The following is a 23422-nucleotide window of genomic DNA, read 5'->3' as shown; positions in this document are numbered from 1 at the left end:
CGCGTCAGCCTCAGCACATGACCTGCTGATGCATTCTGGGTAATGGCACCTCCCCTGCAGAGGAAACAGATGTAGCAGCACCTGCTGTATGGGACTTGTATTCACACTTGTACAGGATTACAGCTGACAGGAGGAAGGAGGGGAGAGGTGACAAATATAGCACCTGATGTCATCCTAGACCCCCGCGTCAGTAAATCAGAGGACTTCAGAAAAGTCAGTAATGATGCAGAATAGGGGACTAAAGGCTGCATACAAAAACACTGGAAACCCCGTCCCCTTCCCTACAGCAGATGGCAACCTAGTGTAGCAGGAAAAGAACCTGCATCTGCTGATCTCCTCCAGGCTCCTTCAGCCACTTCCTGTCTCCATGCAATCACTGCAGCATCGTTACTCTGACCCGGACAGTGACAACAATGGACCACGCCTCTGTAAAGTGTGTCAGGATGGCCGCTTGTACTCTCCAGCGTGACAACGCAGCAGCATGCTTAGGAGGCGGTTGTCACCCTGTACCAGGAAGTGCCTGAACACGCAAGATCACTGGGGAATATTTCATTCAAATTCTAAACCTGCTGGAGAGCTGGAGATTAACCACTTGCCTACCAGGCACTTTCACCCCCTTCCTGCCCTGGCCAATTTTCAGACTTCAACACTATTGCAATTTGCAACATTGTACCCAATACCCATAGGACATTTGTATCTTTTTTTTTGTTAGACACATAAAGCTTTCTTCTGCTGGTATTTAATCACTACTGAGGGGTTTTTGTTTGTTGCTAAACAAACGAAAAAAGACTGACCATTTTCGGGGGAAAAAAAAAAGTTTTTCTTGGTTTAAATTTTTGTAAATTAGTAATTTTTCTCCTTCATTGATGGGCATGGATGAGGCGGCACTGATAAGACAGCAATGATAGGCACTGATGAGTGACATTGATGGGCACTGATAGGTGGCAATGATAGGCATTGATGGGTGACACTGATGGGCACTGATAGGTGGCAATGATAAGCACCGATGGGCACTGATAAGGGTGCACTGATGGGCACTGATAGACAGCAATAATAGGCACCGGTGAGGCTAACTGATGGGCACTGATAGACGGCAATTATAGGCACTGATGAGGCTGCACTGATGGGCACTGATAGACGGCAATGATAGGCACTGATGAGTGACACTGATGGGCACTAATAGGTGCAATGATAGCATTGATGGATGGCACTGATGGACATTGATAGGTGGTAATGATAGTCACTGATGAGTGACACTGATGGCCACTGATAGGTGGCAATGATAGGCATTGATGGGTGACACTGATGGGCACTGATAGGTGGCAATGATAAGCACTGATGGGCATTGATAGACGGCAATGATGGGCACTGATGAGGCTGCACTGATGGGCACTGATAGATGGCAATGATAGGCACTGATGGGCACTGATAGGCACTGATGAGTACTAATAGGTGCAATGATAGGCATTGATGGATGATACTGATGGGCATTGATAGGTGGTAATGATAGGCACTGATGAGTGACACTGAAGGGCATTGATGGGTGGCAATGATAGGCACTGATAAGGGTGCACTGATGGCCACTGATAGACAGCAATGACAGGCACTGACAGGCATCACTGATGGGCACTGTTGGTGGTACACAGATGATCAGTGCCCTGATTATCAGTGTAGTTGTTCCCAGAGTGCCAGTTATCGGCTCTCCTCAGGCACTGTCAGCATGAGGGGAGGACTGACAATGACCGGCAAATCCTGCTTACACTGCTCAGCTGTGATTGGACACAGCTGGTCACATGTTGTGATTGGCTCCTTACCCTGACCTGTAATCAGTTGTGTCTGAAGGATGAAGCAATGATAGATACCTGCTGATGCGTGACACGGGGGGTGCGCGGAAAGCGCAAACACGGCAAGGCGTCATATGATGCCCTCCCGGCAATGTGCGACTGAGCTGTAGTGAGGGCGTGAAGGGGATTGGAGGAGATTTTAGCGAATGAGATTTGATCTATTTAAAGAAATATTAAAAAAATGAGCAATAGGCAAGTACCTTAAAGCGGAACTCCAGCCAAAAACAAGATAAAAACGAATAGCCCATTAAATGATAAAATAACAAAACCAGATTTTGCTGCAATATTTATCTTCAATTCAGAGATTTATTGTGCAGTGCTTTCTGCCACTAGATGTCCTCAGTCTGGTGGTCAGAATCATTCAAACCACTTCCTCTGAGCCCAGGACATCCTGGATCTGCCCCCCCCCCCCGCCCCCCAGCCTGTGAACAGACAGTGAAAGGAGAAACAGCACAGCGATGAGCTAATTTGTTACTTTGCTCTCCTCTTGTCAGCTTATTGGCTCCTTAATTACGCTGCTTCTTCTTCCCACACTCCAGCCCTGCTGTCCTTTTTTTATGCCACTAGATGTCCTCAGTCTGATGGTCAGAATCATTCAACCCGCTTTCCCTGGGCCCAGGTCATCCTGGATCTGCCCCCAACCTGTGACTGGACAGTGAAAGGAGAAACAGCACAGTGATGAGCTCATCTATTACTTTGCGCTCTTCTTGTCAGCTTCTTGGCTCCTTATGCTGCTTCTTCTTCCCACACTCCAGCCCTGCTGTACAGGGGACTGTAAAAGGCTGATACTAGGTCCCATTTCCAGGTACTTCCACTGCTTGTATTTAATAAAATCTGTTCAGCCCTGGTTCACACTCAATACGGTTTGGAAATTGTGAGGCTTCGAAGCCGCATGTCAGTGCGACTTTAGGTGCGACTTGGCTGACATCGATTTCACGCACAGATGTCTTCGCAAGTCACACCTGAAATTGTAGTGCAGGAACTACTTTTTTTTAAAATCGGTGCAGCACCGTAAAGTCGGAGTCGCACCTATTTGAACAGTTCCACTGCCAACAAAAGGGTGCGACTTGTCATGTGATTTAGTCCTGGCAAATCGCATGACAAGTCTTACCGGTGTGAACAGGGACTTAAGGATGTATTTATTAACACCTTCATGCCAACATATGTGACCTCACTGGACTGGGCTTTTTTTCCACTGGGGCCGCATATATATCCCTACTAACGACTGGTACCCAGAACGCACGGTTGCGGATCACCTGATCACTGTGATAGCCTCTGATTGGCTACCACAGTAATCAGTCACTGTGAAGCCCGCCCCTGTGTTTCTCTCTCTGTGAATGGAAGAGAGAGAAACATTGTATCTCTCTCTCTCTCTCCTTGCAGAGATGAAAAAAAAAAAAAATATATATATATATATATATATATATATATATATATATATATATATATATATATATATATATATTTTTATTATTAAAAATTAAAAAAAATAGGTAGAACAAGGTTTAACCTAGGTTAGTGCCAGTTAGTGTTTGGGTCAAGGTCGGGGTCAAGAGTCAAGGTCAAAGGTCAAATTTAGTATACTTTAGGCAAGATTTTTTTTTTTTTAAATCATTTTTTTTTTAATTAAATGTCAGTTAGCGTCAGTGTGTTTAACAAAAAAAAAAAAAAAGAAAGAAAAACATGCACTATTGTTTCTGGGCTGTACTACGGGAACATACAAGCAATATGTGGTATCACTGCAATCGTCAGAAGCAGGAAAATTCATTTGCAGTTGTTCTTGGTGGTAGGTTATAGTAATAACAAAAAATATACAGCTACTTTAAAAAACGCTTTTTTTTTTTTTTTTTTTTTTTTTTTTTTTACTATTTTGGGCCAGTTTTCCTATGATAATAAAAAAAAAAAAAAAAACACAGGAGATACCCATTACCATTTACCATCAAATGAAAGCCCAATTTAAATTTGTCATGAAAAAAAAAAAATATATATATATATATAAATATATAAATATATCTGGCTGCCAACACTGTCAGTGTAAACCACTTCAAACAGACATAACGAATAAATATCAAATAGCGCTGCGCCAGAAAAAAAATGCTAATATTATTATTATTATTATACAGGATTTATATAGCGCCGACAGTTTGCGCAGCGCTTTACAATAATAACATCAAATATTAATTGCATCAAATATTAATAAATAGTATGTACGGTTTTACTAACATGTCAAAGTTGCAAAATTGTGCTTAGGCATTTGTTTTACCCATAGGTGTGAAGGGGTTAAATAACTGCATTCATTTGTGTCTTTTATGTCTGCCCAGATTTCAGCTTTAAAGTGACTCCATCAATAGAGAGTAATAATGGAGGCTGCCATTGCTGAATTCTCATTTTGACAATGCTAGTTCCCTGGCTGTCATGCGTCGGTTTTGGGTTCAGGGCTGTCTTTGACCGGGAATCAGTATAGACAGAACAGCATTATATAAATACTGTAAGGCCTCTTGTACCGGATACTCCTTTTGAGCATCTACTTTTTCAGACTTTTTTTTTTTATGTATTTACGCACATTTTTGCGTATATACGTTCGCACAATTTCGCGCAAAAAAATATTTTCACATTCTTGTTCTGCACAATATGTAAATGGGTATTTGCGCACATGAGACGTAAATTACTGACCAAAAATTCAGATTTTTCTTTTTACTGAAGAATGCACGGCGTTTGTTTACCCGCCTGTGTGCACAGGCACATTACAATTAATGGGTTGTATTTTAGCTCAGAACAAAAAAAAGCTGTACTGAGCATTTTTAAGCTGCAGTGTGCAAGAGGCCTTAACTGAGTAAAGTCGGGGTTTGGTGACATTTCTAATAAAGTGGTTGTAAACCCACTTTAAAGACTTTTACCTATAGGTAAGCCCAGGGCTTTTTTTCAGCGGGAACGCGGGGGAACGCAGTTCCGGCACCTCCAGAACTGAATGTATGTAATGGCAAGGGGTGCTGGGGTGTGCTGGAGGGTCTATTGATGCTGGCTAATAGGGAATCTATTGCTGCAGAGGATGGGGGTCTATTGTTGCTGGGGAGGTTTTCTGTTGCTCATAGGGATTTATTGTTGCTGAGGTGGGTCTTTTGCTCCTGGTTGGTCAGTTGTTGCTGGGAGGGATTTATTGAGGGAGGGGTCTTTGTTGCTGGCTGCTGGAGGGTCTTTTGATGCTGGCTACTGGGGAATCTAGTGTTGCTGGAGGGGATCTATTTGCTGCTGGAGGGGATCTATTTGCGCAGAGGGTCTATTGTTGCTGGGGAAGTCTGTTGTTGCTGGTGGGGTATCATGTTGCAGGGAATCAATCATTGCTGGGAGGGATCTACTGTTGAGGGAGGGGCCTAATGCTGCTGGAGAGTCTATTGATGCTGGATATTGGAAATTCAAAGTTGCAGGGGTGGATCTATTGTCGCTGGGGTGTCCATTGTTTCTAGATCTATTATATTGCCTTTCTTGTTATCGTTAATTCTCTAAAAGGGGTGGTACTGGGAGGTGGGTAGAAGGTGAAACCAAGGAATGGTGCTCGGGGGTGGGTAGGGGACAGAATTAAGGGTGACTCAGAAGGGAGGAGTTCCTGCACCTATTCTCTGAGAAAAAAAGCACTGGGTAAGCCTATATTAAGGCTTACCTATAGGTGCTATAAATATCTCCCAAACATGTACCGTTTAGGAGATATTTACAGTGCATGCAGCCAATGACGTCATCGCGCATGCGCTCTGAAGGAACGGCCAACCGTGCCGTTCCTTCAGAGCTCTGTGCCATGACAGGCGGTGATGTAATCGCGCCTCCGGCCAATCAGATGGCCGGTGGACGTGATCCAGGAAGCAGGACGGCTGAACATGTCGGCCGTTCTGTCGCTAGGCGGACGGCACTGCGGGAGCTTCGTTCTAAGGTAAGTACTTTATAATGAGCTAGTATGCGATGCATACTAGCTCATTATGCCTTTGTCTTTACAGGTTTTTTTTTTTCCAGAGGGTTTACTTCCTCTTTAAGGCCTTGCACACTGCAGCTTGAAAAAGCTAAGTATAGCTTTTTTTGTACTGAGCATAAATACAGCCCATTAATTGTAATGTGCCTGTGCACACAGGCGGGTAAACAAGCGCCGTGCATTAAAAAATAGAAAAATCTGCATTTTTGGTCAGTAATTTACGCCTCATGTGCGCAAATGCGGGCAAATGCCCATTTACATACTGTGCAGAACAAGAAGGCGAGAATACGTTTTCACGCATTTGTGCAAAAATGCGCACGTGTGCATATGCGCAGAAATACGCGCAAATACATAAAAAAAAAGTCTGCAAAAGTAGATGCTCAACCAGAAGCATCATGTGCAAGAGGCCTAAACAGAAGATCACATTTACCCTTTGCTGATTTTCGGGGGGTTTGATTTTTAGGGAACAGCACACTTATTCTTTAAAAATCTTCTCTACTTGCCCTTGTCCAGGCTGGCTGGAATCTCATTGGCTGCTAAATGTGACACCCCTCCCCCTCCCCCCAAATCTCACACAAGAGGCCCTGTATAGTCACCGTCATAGAGGAACACACAGCTGAGTGTCCGGCCAATGAATAAACAGCCTGTCCACCGCCGCCGCCGGACACCAATCGTAAACACAAATACCATGTGCGTTCGATCTGCGGAAAAAGTTGTAAGAGGCCAGGAAAGCCCTGGCATAGAGGGCACACATCATACACGGCACTACAAATACAAGAAGGGAATTACAAAGGCAGAAATAAGTCCTTGGGGCACTACAAGCAGCCGCTCACCGTGCTAAGGATGCCCCCCGCTACCAAAAGAGGGAGGGGGGAGGGGAGGTTTAAGATGGAGTGGGAAATTTTGCCTGGTTGCCTTGGTCTCTCCTCATCAACAGGCTGATGATAATTTTTTAATAAGGCTGCAAATCGCGGGACGCCCGTGCGATTCTTGTGACTTGCAATGGCACCCCAAACGCGGCGTGATTTCACCACCATTGTCACCGGACGGTAAAATCGTGGAAACAGAATCATGGGACACCTGTCTCGCCCAAAAAAGTACAAGAACTTCTTTGTCCCGCGATTCGGTTTGCGCCGAGTTTGGGGGTGCCATTGCAAGTCCCGGGAATCGCACAGGCGTTCCGCGATTTGCATTGATTCTGGATCGCGGGCAGAATCGCGGCAATTCTGCCCATGATCTGAGACGCCTTTATGTGAATGGAGCCTAAAATATTTCCGTTTATTTTAGACTTCGTGTTGCCATCACTGGGGCTCTGTGCTTCTCTATGCAATGCAGGTAGATCATGGCTGGCGGGAAGCGCTGGCAGGGTGCTGTAGATTGCCTCCTGATAACATCACAGCGCTCTGCCTCACCTCAGCCTGGATGCAAGCAGTGGGCGGGCTCTTGGGAGGAGTTATGCAAATATTAAAATGCCTTATGCAGGGTGGATTTGATTTAAATCAAGTTGATTGAAATCAGGATATAAATCACTAGTAAGGCTTCATTTAAATCCACTCGATCTAAATCATAATTTTTAAAGAGCAACTGTCATCTCTGTCCCGCAGCGGCTCCTCCTCTGACCCGTTGTTGACTCACCCACAGTCCCATTCACTTTAATGGGACGGCTGGTGATGTGGCAGTGACACAACAAGGGGAGGGACATGGTGGCAGCAGGTGAGTGGATGCCCGCTAATAGGCGCTGCCATGGTGGATCTGAAATGACCGGTGCTCTTTAACCAATTAAGGACCAAGCATAGCTGTTAGAATAACAGGCTAGCAAGTGAGAGGCTGTGGGTTTGAATCCTTGGCCAGCATACCGGTATTCACTTAAAGAGGAAGTAAACCCTCCTCTGCAACTTTTACCTATATAGGTAAGCAGCCTATGATAAGGCTTACCTATAGGTACTGTAAATATCTCCTAAACATGTACCGTTTAGGAGATATTTACCTTAAATGCAGCCAGTGACATCACTGGTGCATGCGCTCTGAAGGAACGGCCGCTGGTGCATGAGTCACTTCCGACAAGTTTTCTTGACACCAAGAGAAAAAAGGTGACAGGGGAGGGACCTCCAGCACACAGCCTGTGATTGACAGCCTCAGCTGCTGTGTGTCCCTTCCCTCCAATCAGCTCTCAGAACTCTCCTCATTGAGCTCCGCAGAGTGTAACGTCAGCTCTCCGCCCCCTTTTTTCAGACAGCTCAGACAAGCTTTATAAATTCTGCACTTTGAATGGATGTAGAGAGAAGAAGACTGCAGATATACAGGTACAACTTATGTATGAGGATTTGTTTCATCTTTGTATATCACCTGAGACCAGTCCCTACACTGGGTATATGGGGGGGGGGTTTACAACCCTCACCTGGTTCAGGTCTCACCCAATCACACAGAGGGATTATGGGAAAGGTCTTTCCCGGGCCAGACACTCATTGAATGTATAAATTATTTGTATCTCTGCAATGTAGAGAATGGCAGGAAGAACATTGAACGTATCGCTCACACCAAAGGCAAACATTTCTTTCCACACATCCTCTGGAAATATTGTAAGATAAGAAGAAGTTTATTCAAAGCATTCCCTCCCTCCCTCCCCGAGGTCTTCCCCCACTTCATAAATAGTTCAGACCGGTAAATCCGCCGCTGAAAAATGTATGAACTGTCATGGCTGCCAGAAATAAACAGACAGCATCCTAACCCATCCCTGCCAGACAGCTCAGCCAGGAACTCCCCAAGCTTTTCCCTGCTGTAGATGAAGCAATAAAGCCTGGAGGACCTGCGATTCCTTGCCTGTGATTGGATAGTGAAGGAGCAGAACACACTGATGGGGTCAGCCCTGAGCACTCTGACTGCTGTGAAAATGTGGAATAGACTCCCTCCAGAGGTGGATCTGGCCAGCTCACTTTAAAAAAGGCCTGGATTCTTTCCTGGGTGGACTTAATATAACTGGATACTAATATTTATAGGTAAGGTTGATCCAGGGAATATCCGATTGCCTCTCGGGGGATCAGGAAGGAATTTTTTCCCTGCTGTAGGAAATTGGATCATGCTTTGCTGGGGGTTTTCAACTTCCTCTGGATTAACTATGGGTATAGGATTGTGTATATGGGATTGTATGGTTGGGTTTTCATTACCGTTATTTGTTTTTTATTGGTTGAGCCTGATGGTCTTGTGTCTTTTTTCAATATGACTAACTGTAACTATGATTGGTTTGCAGTACTGCCCCTCCTTGTCTGAAGTGGTTACTACATAAAAAGACAGAAGGCTGACCATACACTACACAATCCACTGACCCTACACTACACAATCCACCATTCCACTGACCCTACACTATACAATCCACCATTCCACTGACCCTACACTACACAATCCACCATTCCACTGACCCTACACTATACAATCCACCATTCCACTGACCCTACACTACACAATCCACCATTCCACTGACCCTACACTATACAATCCACCATTCCACTGACCCTACACTATACAATCCACCATTCCACTGACCCTACACTATACAATCCACCATTCCACTGACCCTACACTATACAATCCACCATTCCACTGACCCTACACTACACAATCCACCATTCCACTGACCCTACACTATACAATCCACCATTCCACTGACCCTATACTACACAATCCACCATTCCACTGACCCTACACTACACAATCCACCATTCCACTGACCCTACACTACACAATCCACTGACCCTACACTACACAATCCACCATTCCACTGACCCTACACTACACAATCCACCATTCCACTGACCCTACACTACACAATCCACCATTCCACTGACCCTACACTATACAATCCACCATTCCACTGACCCTACACTATACAATCCACCATTCCACTGACCATACACTACACAATCCACTGACCCTACACTATACAATCCACCATTCCACTGACCCTACACTACACAATCCACCATTCCACTGACCCTACACTATACAATCCACCATTCCACTGACCCTACACTATACAATCCACCATTCCACTGACCCTACACTATACAATCCACCATTCCACTGACCCTACACTACACAATCCACCATTCCACTGACCCTACACTACACAATCCACCATTCCACTGACCCTACACTATACAATCCACCATTCCACTGACCCTACACTATACAATCCACCATTCCACTGACCCTACACTATACAATCCACCATTCCACTGACCCTACACTATACAATCCACCATTCCACTGACCCTACACTACACAATCCACCATTCCACTGACCATACACTACACAATCCACTGACCCTACACTATACAATCCACCATTCCACTGACCCTACACTATACAATCCACCATTCCACTGACCATACACTACACAATCCACCATTCCACTGACCCTATACTACACAATCCACCATTCCACTGACCCTACACTACACAATCCACCATTCCACTGACCCTACACTACACAATCCACCATTCCACTGACCCTACACTACACAATCCACCATTCCACTGACCATACACTATACAATCCACCATTCCACTGACCCTATACTATACAATCCACCATTCCACTGACCCTACACTACACAATCCACCATTCCACTGACCATACACTACACAATCCACTGACCCTACACTATACAATCCACCATTCCACTGACCCTACACTATACAATCCACCATTCCACTGACCATACACTACACAATCCACCATTCCACTGACCCTACACTATACAATCCACCATTCCACTGACCATACACTACACAATCCACCATTCCACTGACCATACACTATACAATCCACCATTCCACTGACCCTACACTATACAATCCACCATTCCACTGACCATACACTACACAATCCACCATTCCACTGACCATACACTATACAATCCACCATTCCACTGACCCTACACTACACAATCCACCATTCCACTGACCATACACTACACAATCCACTGACCCTACACTACACAATCCACCATTCCACTGACCCTACACTATACAATCCACCATTCCACTGACCATACACTACACAATCCACCATTCCACTGACCATACACTATACAATCCACCATTCCACTGACCCTATACTATACAATCCACCATTCCACTGACCCTACACTACACAATCCACCATTCCACTGACCCTACACTATACAATCCACCATTCCACTGACCCTACACTACACAATCCACCATTCCACTGACCATACACTACACAATCCACTGACCCTACACTATACAATCCACCATTCCACTGACCCTACACTACACAATCCACCATTCCACTGACCATACACTACACAATCCACTGACCCTACACTATACAATCCACCATTCCACTGACCATACACTACACAATCCACTGACCCTACACTACACAATCCACCATTCCACTGACCATACACTACACAATCCACCATTCCACTGACCCTACACTATACAATCCACCATTCCACTGACCCTACACTACACAATCCACCATTCCACTGACCCTACACTATACAATCCACCATTCCACTGACCATACACTACACAATCCACCATTCCACTGACCATACACTATACAATCCACCATTCCACTGACCCTATACTATACAATCCACCATTCCACTGACCCTACACTACACAATCCACCATTCCACTGACCCTACACTATACAATCCACCATTCCACTGACCATACACTACACAATCCACCATTCCACTGACCATACACTATACAATCCACCATTCCACTGACCCTACACTATACAATCCACCATTCCACTGACCATACACTACACAATCCACCATTCCACTGACCATACACTATACAATCCACCATTCCACTGACCCTACACTATACAATCCACCATTCCACTGACCATACACTATACAATCCACCATTCCACTGACCATACACTACACAATCCACCATTCCACTGACCCTACACTACACAATCCACCATTCCACTGACCCTACACTACACAACCCACCATTCCACTGACCATACACTACACAATCCACTGACCCTACACTATACAATCCACCATTCCACTGACCCTACACTATACAATCCACCATTCCACTGACCATACACTACACAATCCACCATTCCACTGACCCTACACTACACAATCCACCATTCCACTGACCCTACACTATACAATCCACCATTCCACTGACCATACACTACACAATCCACCATTCCACTGACCATACACTATACAATCCACCATTCCACTGACCCTACACTATACAATCCACCATTCCACTGACCATACACTATACAATCCACCATTCCACTGACCCTATACTATACAATCCACCATTCCACTGACCCTACACTATACAATCCACCATTCCACTGACCATACACTACACAATCCACTGACCCTACACTATACAATCCACCATTCCACTGACCCTACACTACACAATCCACCATTCCACTGACCATACACTACACAATCCACTGACCCTACACTATACAATCCACCATTCCACTGACCATACACTACACAATCCACTGACCCTACACTATACAATCCACCATTCCACTGACCATACACTACACAATCCACCATTCCACTGACCCTATACTACACAATCCACCATTCCACTGACCCTACACTACACAATCCACCATTCCACTGACCCTACACTATACAATCCACCATTCCACTGACCATACACTATACAATCCACCATTCCACTGACCCTATACTATACAATCCACCATTCCACTGACCCTACACTACACAATCCACCATTCCACTGACCCTACACTACACAATCCACCATTCCACTGACCATACACTACACAATCCACCATTCCACTGACCCTACACTATACAATCCACCATTCCACTGACCATACACTACACAATCCACCATTCCACTGACCATACACTATACAATCCACCATTCCACTGACCCTACACTATACAATCCACCATTCCACTGACCCTACACTACACAACCCACCATTCCACTGACCATACACTACACAATCCACTGACCCTACACTATACAATCCACCATTCCACTGACCCTACACTACACAATCCACCATTCCACTGACCCTACACTACACAATCCACCATTCCACTGACCCTACTGACCCTACACTACACAATCCACCATTCCACTGACCCTACACTATACAATCCACCATTCCACTGACCATACACTATACAATCCACCATTCCACTGACCCTACACTATACAATCCACCATTCCACTGACCATACACTACACAATCCACCATTCCACTGACCATACACTATACAATCCACCATTCCACTGACCCTACACTACACAATCCACCATTCCACTGACCATACACTACACAATCCACTGACCCTACACTACACAATCCACCATTCCACTGACCATACACTACACAATCCACTGACCCTACACTACACAATCCACCATTCCACTGACCCTACACTATACAATCCACCATTCCACTGACCATACACTATACAATCCACCATTCCACTGACCCTATACTATACAATCCACCATTCCACTGACCCTACACTACACAATCCACCATTCCACTGACCCTACACTATACAATCCACCATTCCACTGACCCTACACTACACAATCCACCATTCCACTGACCATACACTACACAATCCACTGACCCTACACTATACAATCCACCATTCCACTGACCCTACACTACACAATCCACCATTCCACTGACCATACACTACACAATCCACTGACCCTACACTATACAATCCACCATTCCACTGACCATACACTACACAATCCACTGACCCTACACTATACAATCCACCATTCCACTGACCATACACTACACAATCCACCATTCCACTGACCATACACTACACAATCCACCATTCCACTGACCCTACACTATACAATCCACCATTCCACTGACCCTACACTATACAATCCACCATTCCACTGACCATACACTACACAATCCACCATTCCACTGACCATACACTATACAATCCACCATTCCACTGACCCTATACTATACAATCCACCATTCCACTGACCCTACACTACACAATCCACCATTCCACTGACCCTACACTATACAATCCACCATTCCACTGACCATACACTACACAATCCACCATTCCACTGACCATACACTATACAATCCACCATTCCACTGACCCTACACTATACAATCCACCATTCCACTGACCCTACACTATACAATCCACCATTCCACTGACCATACACTATACAATCCACCATTCCACTGACCATACACTACACAATCCACCATTCCACTGACCCTACACTACACAATCCACCATTCCACTGACCCTACACTACACAACCCACCATTCCACTGACCATACACTACACAATCCACTGACCCTACACTATACAATCCACCATTCCACTGACCCTACACTATACAATCCACCATTCCACTGACCATACACTACACAATCCACCATTCCACTGACCCTACACTACACAATCCACCATTCCACTGACCCTACACTATACAATCCACCATTCCACTGACCATACACTACACAATCCACCATTCCACTGACCATACACTATACAATCCACCATTCCACTGACCCTACACTATACAATCCACCATTCCACTGACCATACACTATACAATCCACCATTCCACTGACCCTATACTATACAATCCACCATTCCACTGACCCTACACTATACAATCCACCATTCCACTGACCATACACTACACAATCCACTGACCCTACACTATACAATCCACCATTCCACTGACCCTACACTACACAATCCACCATTCCACTGACCATACACTACACAATCCACTGACCCTACACTATACAATCCACCATTCCACTGACCCTACACTATACAATCCACCATTCCACTGACCATACACTACACAATCCACTGACCCTACACTATACAATCCACCATTCCACTGACCATACACTACACAATCCACTGACCCTACACTATACAATCCACCATTCCACTGACCATACACTACACAATCCACCATTCCACTGACCCTATACTACACAATCCACCATTCCACTGACCCTACACTATACAATCCACCATTCCACTGACCCTACACTATACAATCCACCATTCCACTGACCATACACTATACAATCCACCATTCCACTGACCCTATACTATACAATCCACCATTCCACTGACCCTACACTACACAATCCACCATTCCACTGACCCTACACTATACAATCCACCATTCCACTGACCATACACTATACAATCCACCATTCCACTGACCCTATACTATACAATCCACCATTCCACTGACCCTACACTACACAATCCACCATTCCACTGACCCTACACTATACAATCCACCATTCCACTGACCCTACACTACACAACCCACCATTCCACTGACCATACACTACACAATCCACTGACCCTACACTATACAATCCACCATTCCACTGACCCTACACTACACAATCCACCATTCCACTGACCCTACACTATACAATCCACCATTCCACTGACCCTACACTTCACAATCCACCATTCCACTGACCCTACTGACCCTACACTACACAATCCACCATTCCACTGACCCTACACTATACAATCCACCATTCCACTGACCCTACACTATACAATCCACCATTCCACTGACCCTACACTACACAATCCACCATTCCACTGACCCTACTGACCCTACACTATACAATCCACCATTCCACTGAGCAGAGACAGAGCTGTCATCCACCTGCTCAGTGGTGATCGGCGGATCGATCCCCCGCAGAGCAGAACGGACTCCGTCGAGCGGTGCGCCCGTGTGAAAGGGGCCTAACTGACATTTTAAAAATATGGCTAAAAATATACATTGTTACTGTACTAATGACACTGTCAGGGAAAGGGTTAACCTAGTGGGTGATCAAAGGGTTAAATGCGAGCCTAGGGGTGTGTTTTCTAACTGTGGGAGGGGCGTGGCTTGTGAAATGACCATAGAGACCTGTGATCCTATATAGAAGATCACAAGCGCTCTGTGATCATTTCAGAGAGAAGAACGGTTGGCTGTGTTTACAACAGCCGACCTTCGTTCTCTCTCAGCGGGGAGCGACTGCAGGTGGCCGGCGGCAATTGCGGCCACCGGCCCCGTGCATCGGCATCCCCGCTGCCTAGTGGGGGCAGGAGCACGCCGCACACGCGCGACCGACGTAGTACTGAGTCGGTTTGCGCAGCTGAGCCAGCCTGCCGCAGTCGGCAAGTGGTTAATTGAACAAGCTGACGGAAGAAGCTGATTGGCTACCATGCAGAGCTGCACCAGATTTTGCACTCTCCAGTTTTAGTAAATCCACTCCATTGGGTGCAAGGCATAAAAAAAAGACACCACCTTGCGTCCTCTCCATCTTCCCTCCGTATGGAGCTCTAAGGTGGCGTAAAATGATGCACCAGAATCTTTGGGCAGAACCGGGTTCTATTCATCGCTGGCTAATTATGGTGACAACGGTCTGGGGAGTCACCCCGAAGAATGAAAGAAGCCCAACGCTGCAGAAGCCACCTCAGTCTCACGGGTCCAGGCTGCACGCTGCAGCAGACGGATGTCCTTGTCACTCCAGATCAAACCAACTGCCATATGGAAAAGGGGGGGGCATTTTTTTTATTAAAAATCTTTTCCTGTCCAGACACCATAAATACTGCGGCGTGTGAAGAAAAGCGTGATCACCTATATGATGTGCGCACACAGGCGTGCACCACACACGACCGGCTCTCCCTATGGTGAATATTGGCCAGCGCTGCTGTCTGACACTTCTGTCTCCCCCCCCTGGAGCCATATGAATGGTGCAATCCTGCATTCACCTTCAGCAAGCTCCACATGGAAGCCTGATAAACATAAACAGTAGAGGGAAAGAGCGGGAGGGCCGGGCATGCCAAGAGGGGCATGGCGCACTGCAAGGCATGGCAACATCACATGCAAAGGGCGTATCAAAGAGCGACGCTGGCGAGAGACGAGGAAGATTTCATGCAAATCGCAGAGAAAGATACAAGAGAGATATGGCAGCGCTGCAATGAGGAGTATTCTAGCACTGCGCACACTGCCGGCACTGCACACATCCTCTATAATAATCATCACAGGGAACCGCCCCATCAGCATGACCTTGGAAAATAAAATAAAAACACTTTATTGTTATCCAACTAAAAATAATACCAGGCATGTACAAAAACACCCTCCCCCGCGTGACGCATTTCATCCAATCCAATGATACATAAATACCCAACGGGTCATCTGGAGGGGCCTGGTGTGGCCCTTACCTTGCATTTATCCGGCCCTTGAGGCCCAATTCCTGCCACTGACACCAACAATGGGGCACTATTCCTCCCACTGACACCAATGATGGGGCACTATTCCTCTCACTGATACCACCAATGGGGCACTATTCCTCTCACTGATACCAACAATGGGGCACTATTCCTCCACTGACACCAACCATGGGGCACTATTCCTCCCACTGACACCAACCATGGGGCACTATTCCTCCCACTGACACCAACCATGGGGCACTATTCCTCCCACTGATACCAACAATGGGGCACTATTCCTCCCACTGACCCCAACAATGGGGCACTATTCCTCTCACTGACACCAACAATGGGGCACTATTCCTCTCACTGACACCAATGATGGGGCACTATTCCTCCCACTGACCCCAACAATGGGGCACTATTCCTCCCACTGATACCAACAATGGGGCACTATTCCTCTCACTGATACCAACAATGGGGCACTATTCCTGCCACTGACACCAACCATGGGGCACTATTCCTCTCACTGACACCAACAATGGGGCACTATTCCTGCCACTGACACCAACAATGGGGCACTATTCCTCCCACTGACACCAATGATAGGGCCCTATTCCTCTCACTGACACACACCAATGATGGGGCACTATTCCTCCCACTGATACCAGCAATGGGGCACTATTCCTCTGACACCAACAATGGGGCACTATTCCTGCCACTGACACCAACAATGGGGTACTATTCATCCCACTGACACCAACAATGGGGCACTATTCCTCTCACTGATACCAACAATGGGGCACTATTCCTTCTACTGACACCAACAATGGGGCACTATTCCTGCCACTGACACCAACAATGGGGTACTATTCATCCCACTGACACCAACAATGGGGCACTATTCCTCTCACTGATACCAACAATGGGGCACTATTCCTTCTACTGACACCAACAATGGGGCACTATTCCTGCCACTGACACCAACAATGGAGCACTATTCCTGCCACTGACACCAACAATGGGGCACTATTTCTCCCACTGACACCAACCATGGGGCACTATTCCTCCCACTGACACCAACAATGGGGCACTATTTCTCCCACTGACACCAACCATGGGGCACTATTCCTCCCACTGACACCAACCATGGGGCACTATTCCTCCGCTGACACCAACCATGGGGCACTATTCCTCCCGCTGACACCAAAATTTCTTCCCCTAATAACAATGGGGCATGGTTTACTCCCACTGGGCACAGTCTGGCCCCCCTAAATGCTGGAGCCCCCCCCCCAAAAAAAAATGGCGGTCAGTAGAAGTACGCCCCCCTTAACTTAGTGGTTAGTAGAGGAGGGCTCCTCCCCCAGCCCTAACACACATTGGTGGTCAGTAAAAGAATGCCCCCCCCCCTTACATTACTTGTCAGTGGGAAGAATGTCCCCCCTACACTGGTGGTCAGTAGGAAGAATGCCCCCCCCTACATTGGTGGTCAGTAGGAAGAATGCCCCCCCCTACATTGGTGGTCAATGGGAAGAATGTCCCCCCTACATTGGCAGTCAATAGGAAGAATACCCCCCTACATTGGTGGTCAGTAGGAAGAATGTCCCCCCTACATTGGTGGTCAGTAGGAAGAATACCCCCGCCCCCCCCCCTACATTTGTGGTCAGTAGGAAGAATGCCGCCCCCCCCCCCTACATTGGTGGTCAGTAGGAAGAATGCCCCCCCCTTACATTGGTGGTCAGTAGGAAGAATGCCCCCCCCCCTACATTGGTGGTCAGTAGCACCCCTACACATATATCAGGCTGTATACCCCCATATATTTGGCTCTATGCCCCTCCCCATATAGCAGGATCTATGCCCCTATATACCAGGCTGTAGTACTCCCCCATATGCCAGGCTGTATGCCCCCCCCCCCATATACCAGGCTCTATGCCATCCATATACCAAGCTGTAGCAACCTAGCCCCAAACACCAGGCTGTATACCCCCCCCCCCCATATACCAGGCTGTATGCCCCTCATATAGCAGGATCTATGCCCCTATATACCAGGCTGTAGTACTCCCCCATATGCCAGGCTGTATGCCCCCCCCCCATATACCAGGCTCTATGCCATCCATATACCAAGCTGTAGCAACCTAGCCCCAAACACCAGGCTGTATACCCCCCCCCCCCCATATACCAGGCTGTATGGCCCTCATATAGCAGGATCTATGCCCCTATATACCAGGCTGTATGCCGCCATATATCAAGCTGTAGCAACCTAGTCCCAAATACCAGGCTGTATACCCCCCCCCCCATATATCAGGCTGTAGCACCCCCTTCTGCACAAAGCAATATATATGCCAAGTAATAAGCCCCTTTCAAGCCAGGCCGTGCCAACCTCCCTGCACTGACCAATCTATATAATTATCTGTATATCACACTGTATTCCCTGTCCAGCCCATGGTGCTGTATATACCAGGCTATATGCCCCCCGCATATACCAGGCTCTATGCCCCCCCAACATACCAGTCTGTATACCCCCTCTCCATATACCAGGCTGTATAACCCCATATACCAAACTCCACGCCCTCCCCATATACCAGTCTGTATACCCCAATATACCAGGCTGCATGCCCCCCCCCCCCCATACCAGACTCCATGTCCCCGCCATATACTAGTCTGTATACCCCCTCCCCATATACCAGGCGGTTTAAAACACCATATACCAGACTCCATGACCCCCCCCCTCCCATATACCAGTCTGTATACCCCCTCCCCGTCTACCAGGCTGTATACCCCTATATACAAGGCTTCATGGCCTCCATGTACAAGGCTCTATGCCCCCCCCCTCTCCCTTTCATATCTCCATTCCCCCCATATACCAGTCTGTATACCCCCCATATACCAGACTGTATGCCCCCCCCATATACCAGACTGTATGCCCCCCCCCATATACCAGACTGTATGCCCCCCCCCCATATACCAGACTGTATGCCCCCCCATATACCAGACTGTATGCCCCCCCCATATACCAGACTGTATGCCCCCCCCCATATACCAGACTGTATGCCCCCCCCTATGTACCAGGCTTCATGCCCAACCATATACCAGACTGTATGCCCCCCCCCCATGTACCAGGCTTTATGCCCCCCCCCCATATACCAGACTGTATGCCCCCCCCCCTATACCAGACTGTATGCCCCCCCCATATACCAGACTGTATGCCCCCCCATATACCAGACTGTATGCCCCCCCCCATATACCAGACTGTATGCCCCCCCCTATGTACCAGGCTTTATGCCCCCCCCCCCCATATACCAGACTGTATGCCCCCCCCTATGTACCAGGCTTCATGCCCAACCATATACCAGACTGTATGCCCCCCCCATGTACCAGGCTTTATGCCCCCCCCCCCATATACCAGGCTTCATGCCCAACCATATACACTGTATGCCCCCCATGTGCCAGGCTGTATGCCCCCCCATACCAGGCTTTATACCACCCCCCCCCCAATATACCAGGCTTCATGCCAAGCCCATATAGCAGTCTGTCTGTATGCCCCCCGTGTACCAGCCTGTATGCCCCTGTAGGGCGCAGTGTGTGGCACTCACCCGGTCCGGGGCTCGGTGGGTCTCCGGTGATCAGATGCAGCTGCCAGTGTCTCTCTGTGCAGATCCCGGGAGGTGGGCGGAGCTGGACACAGGGAGGGGCGGGGTCCCCAGGGATCGCTCTATACCGGACACACCGATCCCTCCATCTACACACATCACCATTCCTCTGTCTGTGTGTTCTATCCAGGCACGTAGAATGGGAGAGACGGACCCCCTCCTCCGCCAATCACAGGCCGAGGGTCTGTACAGAAGGGAGGAGCCCGGGGCGGGGCCAGGACAGAGGCTGGGATAGAAACAGCCAGACTCATTCACTGACACTGACTGAGATACTGGAGGGATCATCTATAGAGAGACAGTGATCATCTATAGAGAGACAGTGATCATCTACAGAGAGACAGTGATCATCTATAGACAGACAGTGATCATCTATAGACAGACAGTGATCATCTATAGAGAGACAGTGATCATCTACAGAGAGACAGTGATCATCTACAGAGACAGTGATCATCTATAGACAGACAGTGATCATCTATAGACAGACAGTGATCATCTATAGACAGACAGTGATCATCTATAGAGAGACAGTGATCATCTACAGAGAGACAGTGATCATCTATAGAGAGACAGTAATCATCTATAGACAGACAGTGATCATCTATAGAGAGACAGTGATCATCTATAGAGAGACAGTGATCATCTACAGAGAGACAGTGATCATCTATAGAGAGACAGTGATCATCTACAGAGAGACAGTGATCATCTACACAGACAGTGATCATCTATGGAGAGACAGTGATCATCTATGGAGAGACAGTGATCATCTATAGACAGACAGTGATCATCTATAGAGACAGTGATCATCTACAGACAGACAGTGATCATCTATAGACAGACAGTGATCATCTATAGAGAGACAGTGATCATCTACAGAGAGACAGTGATCATCTATAGAGAGACAGTGATCATCTACAGAGAGACAGTGATCATCTATAGAGAGACAGTGATCATCTATGGAGAGACAGTGATCATCTACAGACAGACAGTTATCATCTACAGAGAGACAGTGATCATCTACAGACAGACAGTGATCATCTACACATAGACAGTGATCATCTACAGAGAGACAGTGATCATCTATAGAGACAGTGATCATCTACAGACAGACAGTGATCATCTACACATAGACAGTGATCATCTATAGAGAGACAGTGATCGTCTATGGAGAGACAGTGATCATCTACAGAGAGACAGTGATCATCTATGGAGAGACAGTAATCATCTATAGACAGACAGTGATCATCTATGGAGAGACAGTGATCATCTATAGAGAGACAGTGATCATCTACAGAGAGACAGTGATCATCTATGGAGAGACAGTAATCATCTATAGACAGACAGTGATCATCTATGGAGAGACAGTGATCATCTACAGAGACAGTGATCATCTACAGAGAGACAGTGATTATCTATAGAGAGACAGTGATCATCTATGGAGAGACAGTGATCATCTACAGACAGACAGTTATCATCTACAGAGAGACAGTGATCATCTACAGACAGACAGTGATCATCTACAGAGAGACAGTGATCATCTATAGAGACAGTGATCATCTACAGACAGACAGTGATCATCTACACATAGACAGTGATCATCTATAGAGAGACAGTGATCGTCTATGGAGAGACAGTGATCATCTACAGAGAGACAGTGATCATTTATGGAGAGACAGTGATCATCTACAGAGAGACAGTGATCATCTATGGAGAGACAGTAATCATCTATAGACAGACAGTGATCATCTATAGAGAGACAGTGATCATCTATAGAGAGACAGTGATCATCTATAGAGACAGTGATCATCTATAGAGAGACAGTGATCATCTATGGAGAGACAGTGATCATCTACAGACAGACAGTGATCATCTATAGAGAGACAGTGATTATCTACAGACAGACAGTGATCATCTACAGAGAGACAGTGATCATCTATAGAGACAGTGATCATCTACAGGCAGACAGTGATCATCTACAGAGAGAGAGTGATCATCTATAGAGAGACAGTGATCATCTATGGAGAGACAGTGATCATCTATAGAGAGACAGTGATCATCTATGGAGAGACAGTAATCATCTATAGACAGACAGTGATCATCTATAGAGAGACAGTGATCATCTATAGAGAGACAGTGATCATCTATGGAGAGACAGTGATCATCTATAGACAGACAGTGATCATCTATGGAGAGACAGTGATCATCTACAGAGAGACAGTGATCATCTATGGAGAGACAGTAATCATCTATAGACAGACAGTGATCATCTATAGAGAGACAGTGATCATCTACAGAGACAGTGATCATCTATAGAGAGACAGTGATCATCTATGGAGAGACAGTAATCATCTATAGACAGACAGTGATCATCTATGGAGAGACAGTGATCATCTACAGAGACAGTGATCATCTATAGAGAGACAGTGATCATCTATAGAGAGACAGTGATCATCTATGGAGAGACAGTAATCATCTATAGACAGACAGTGATCATCTATAGAGAGACAGTGATCATCTATAGAGAGACAGTGATCATCTATGGAGAGACAGTGATCATCTACAGAGACAGTGATCATCTATAGAGAGACAGTGATCATCTATGGAGAGACAGTGATCATCTACAGAGAGACAGTGATCATCTATAGAGAGACAGTAATCATCTATAGACAGACAGTGATCATCTATG

General features: G+C 46.6%; 1 protein-coding gene across 1 annotated transcript in view; it reads right to left on the bottom strand.

The window, feature by feature from the left end:
- The window catches only part of RNF24 (ring finger protein 24), a 226003-nt gene extending 205148 nt beyond the window's left edge, over nt 1-20855 (bottom strand). Inside the window, exon 1 of the mRNA XM_082267190.1 lies at nt 20683-20855. The gene's annotated coding sequence lies outside the window, so the exon portion shown is untranslated. The remainder of the gene's footprint in view (nt 1-20682) is intronic.
- Between the last annotated feature and the right edge of the window lie 2567 nt (nt 20856-23422).

The sequence above is a fragment of the Pelophylax lessonae genome, assembly GCF_965119305.1.
Source record: "Pelophylax lessonae genome assembly, chromosome: 1".
NCBI lineage: Eukaryota > Metazoa > Chordata > Amphibia > Anura > Ranidae > Pelophylax > Pelophylax lessonae.
The sequence above is the reverse complement of the archived record's forward strand: the minus strand, read 5'-3'. Positions and strand labels throughout refer to the sequence as shown.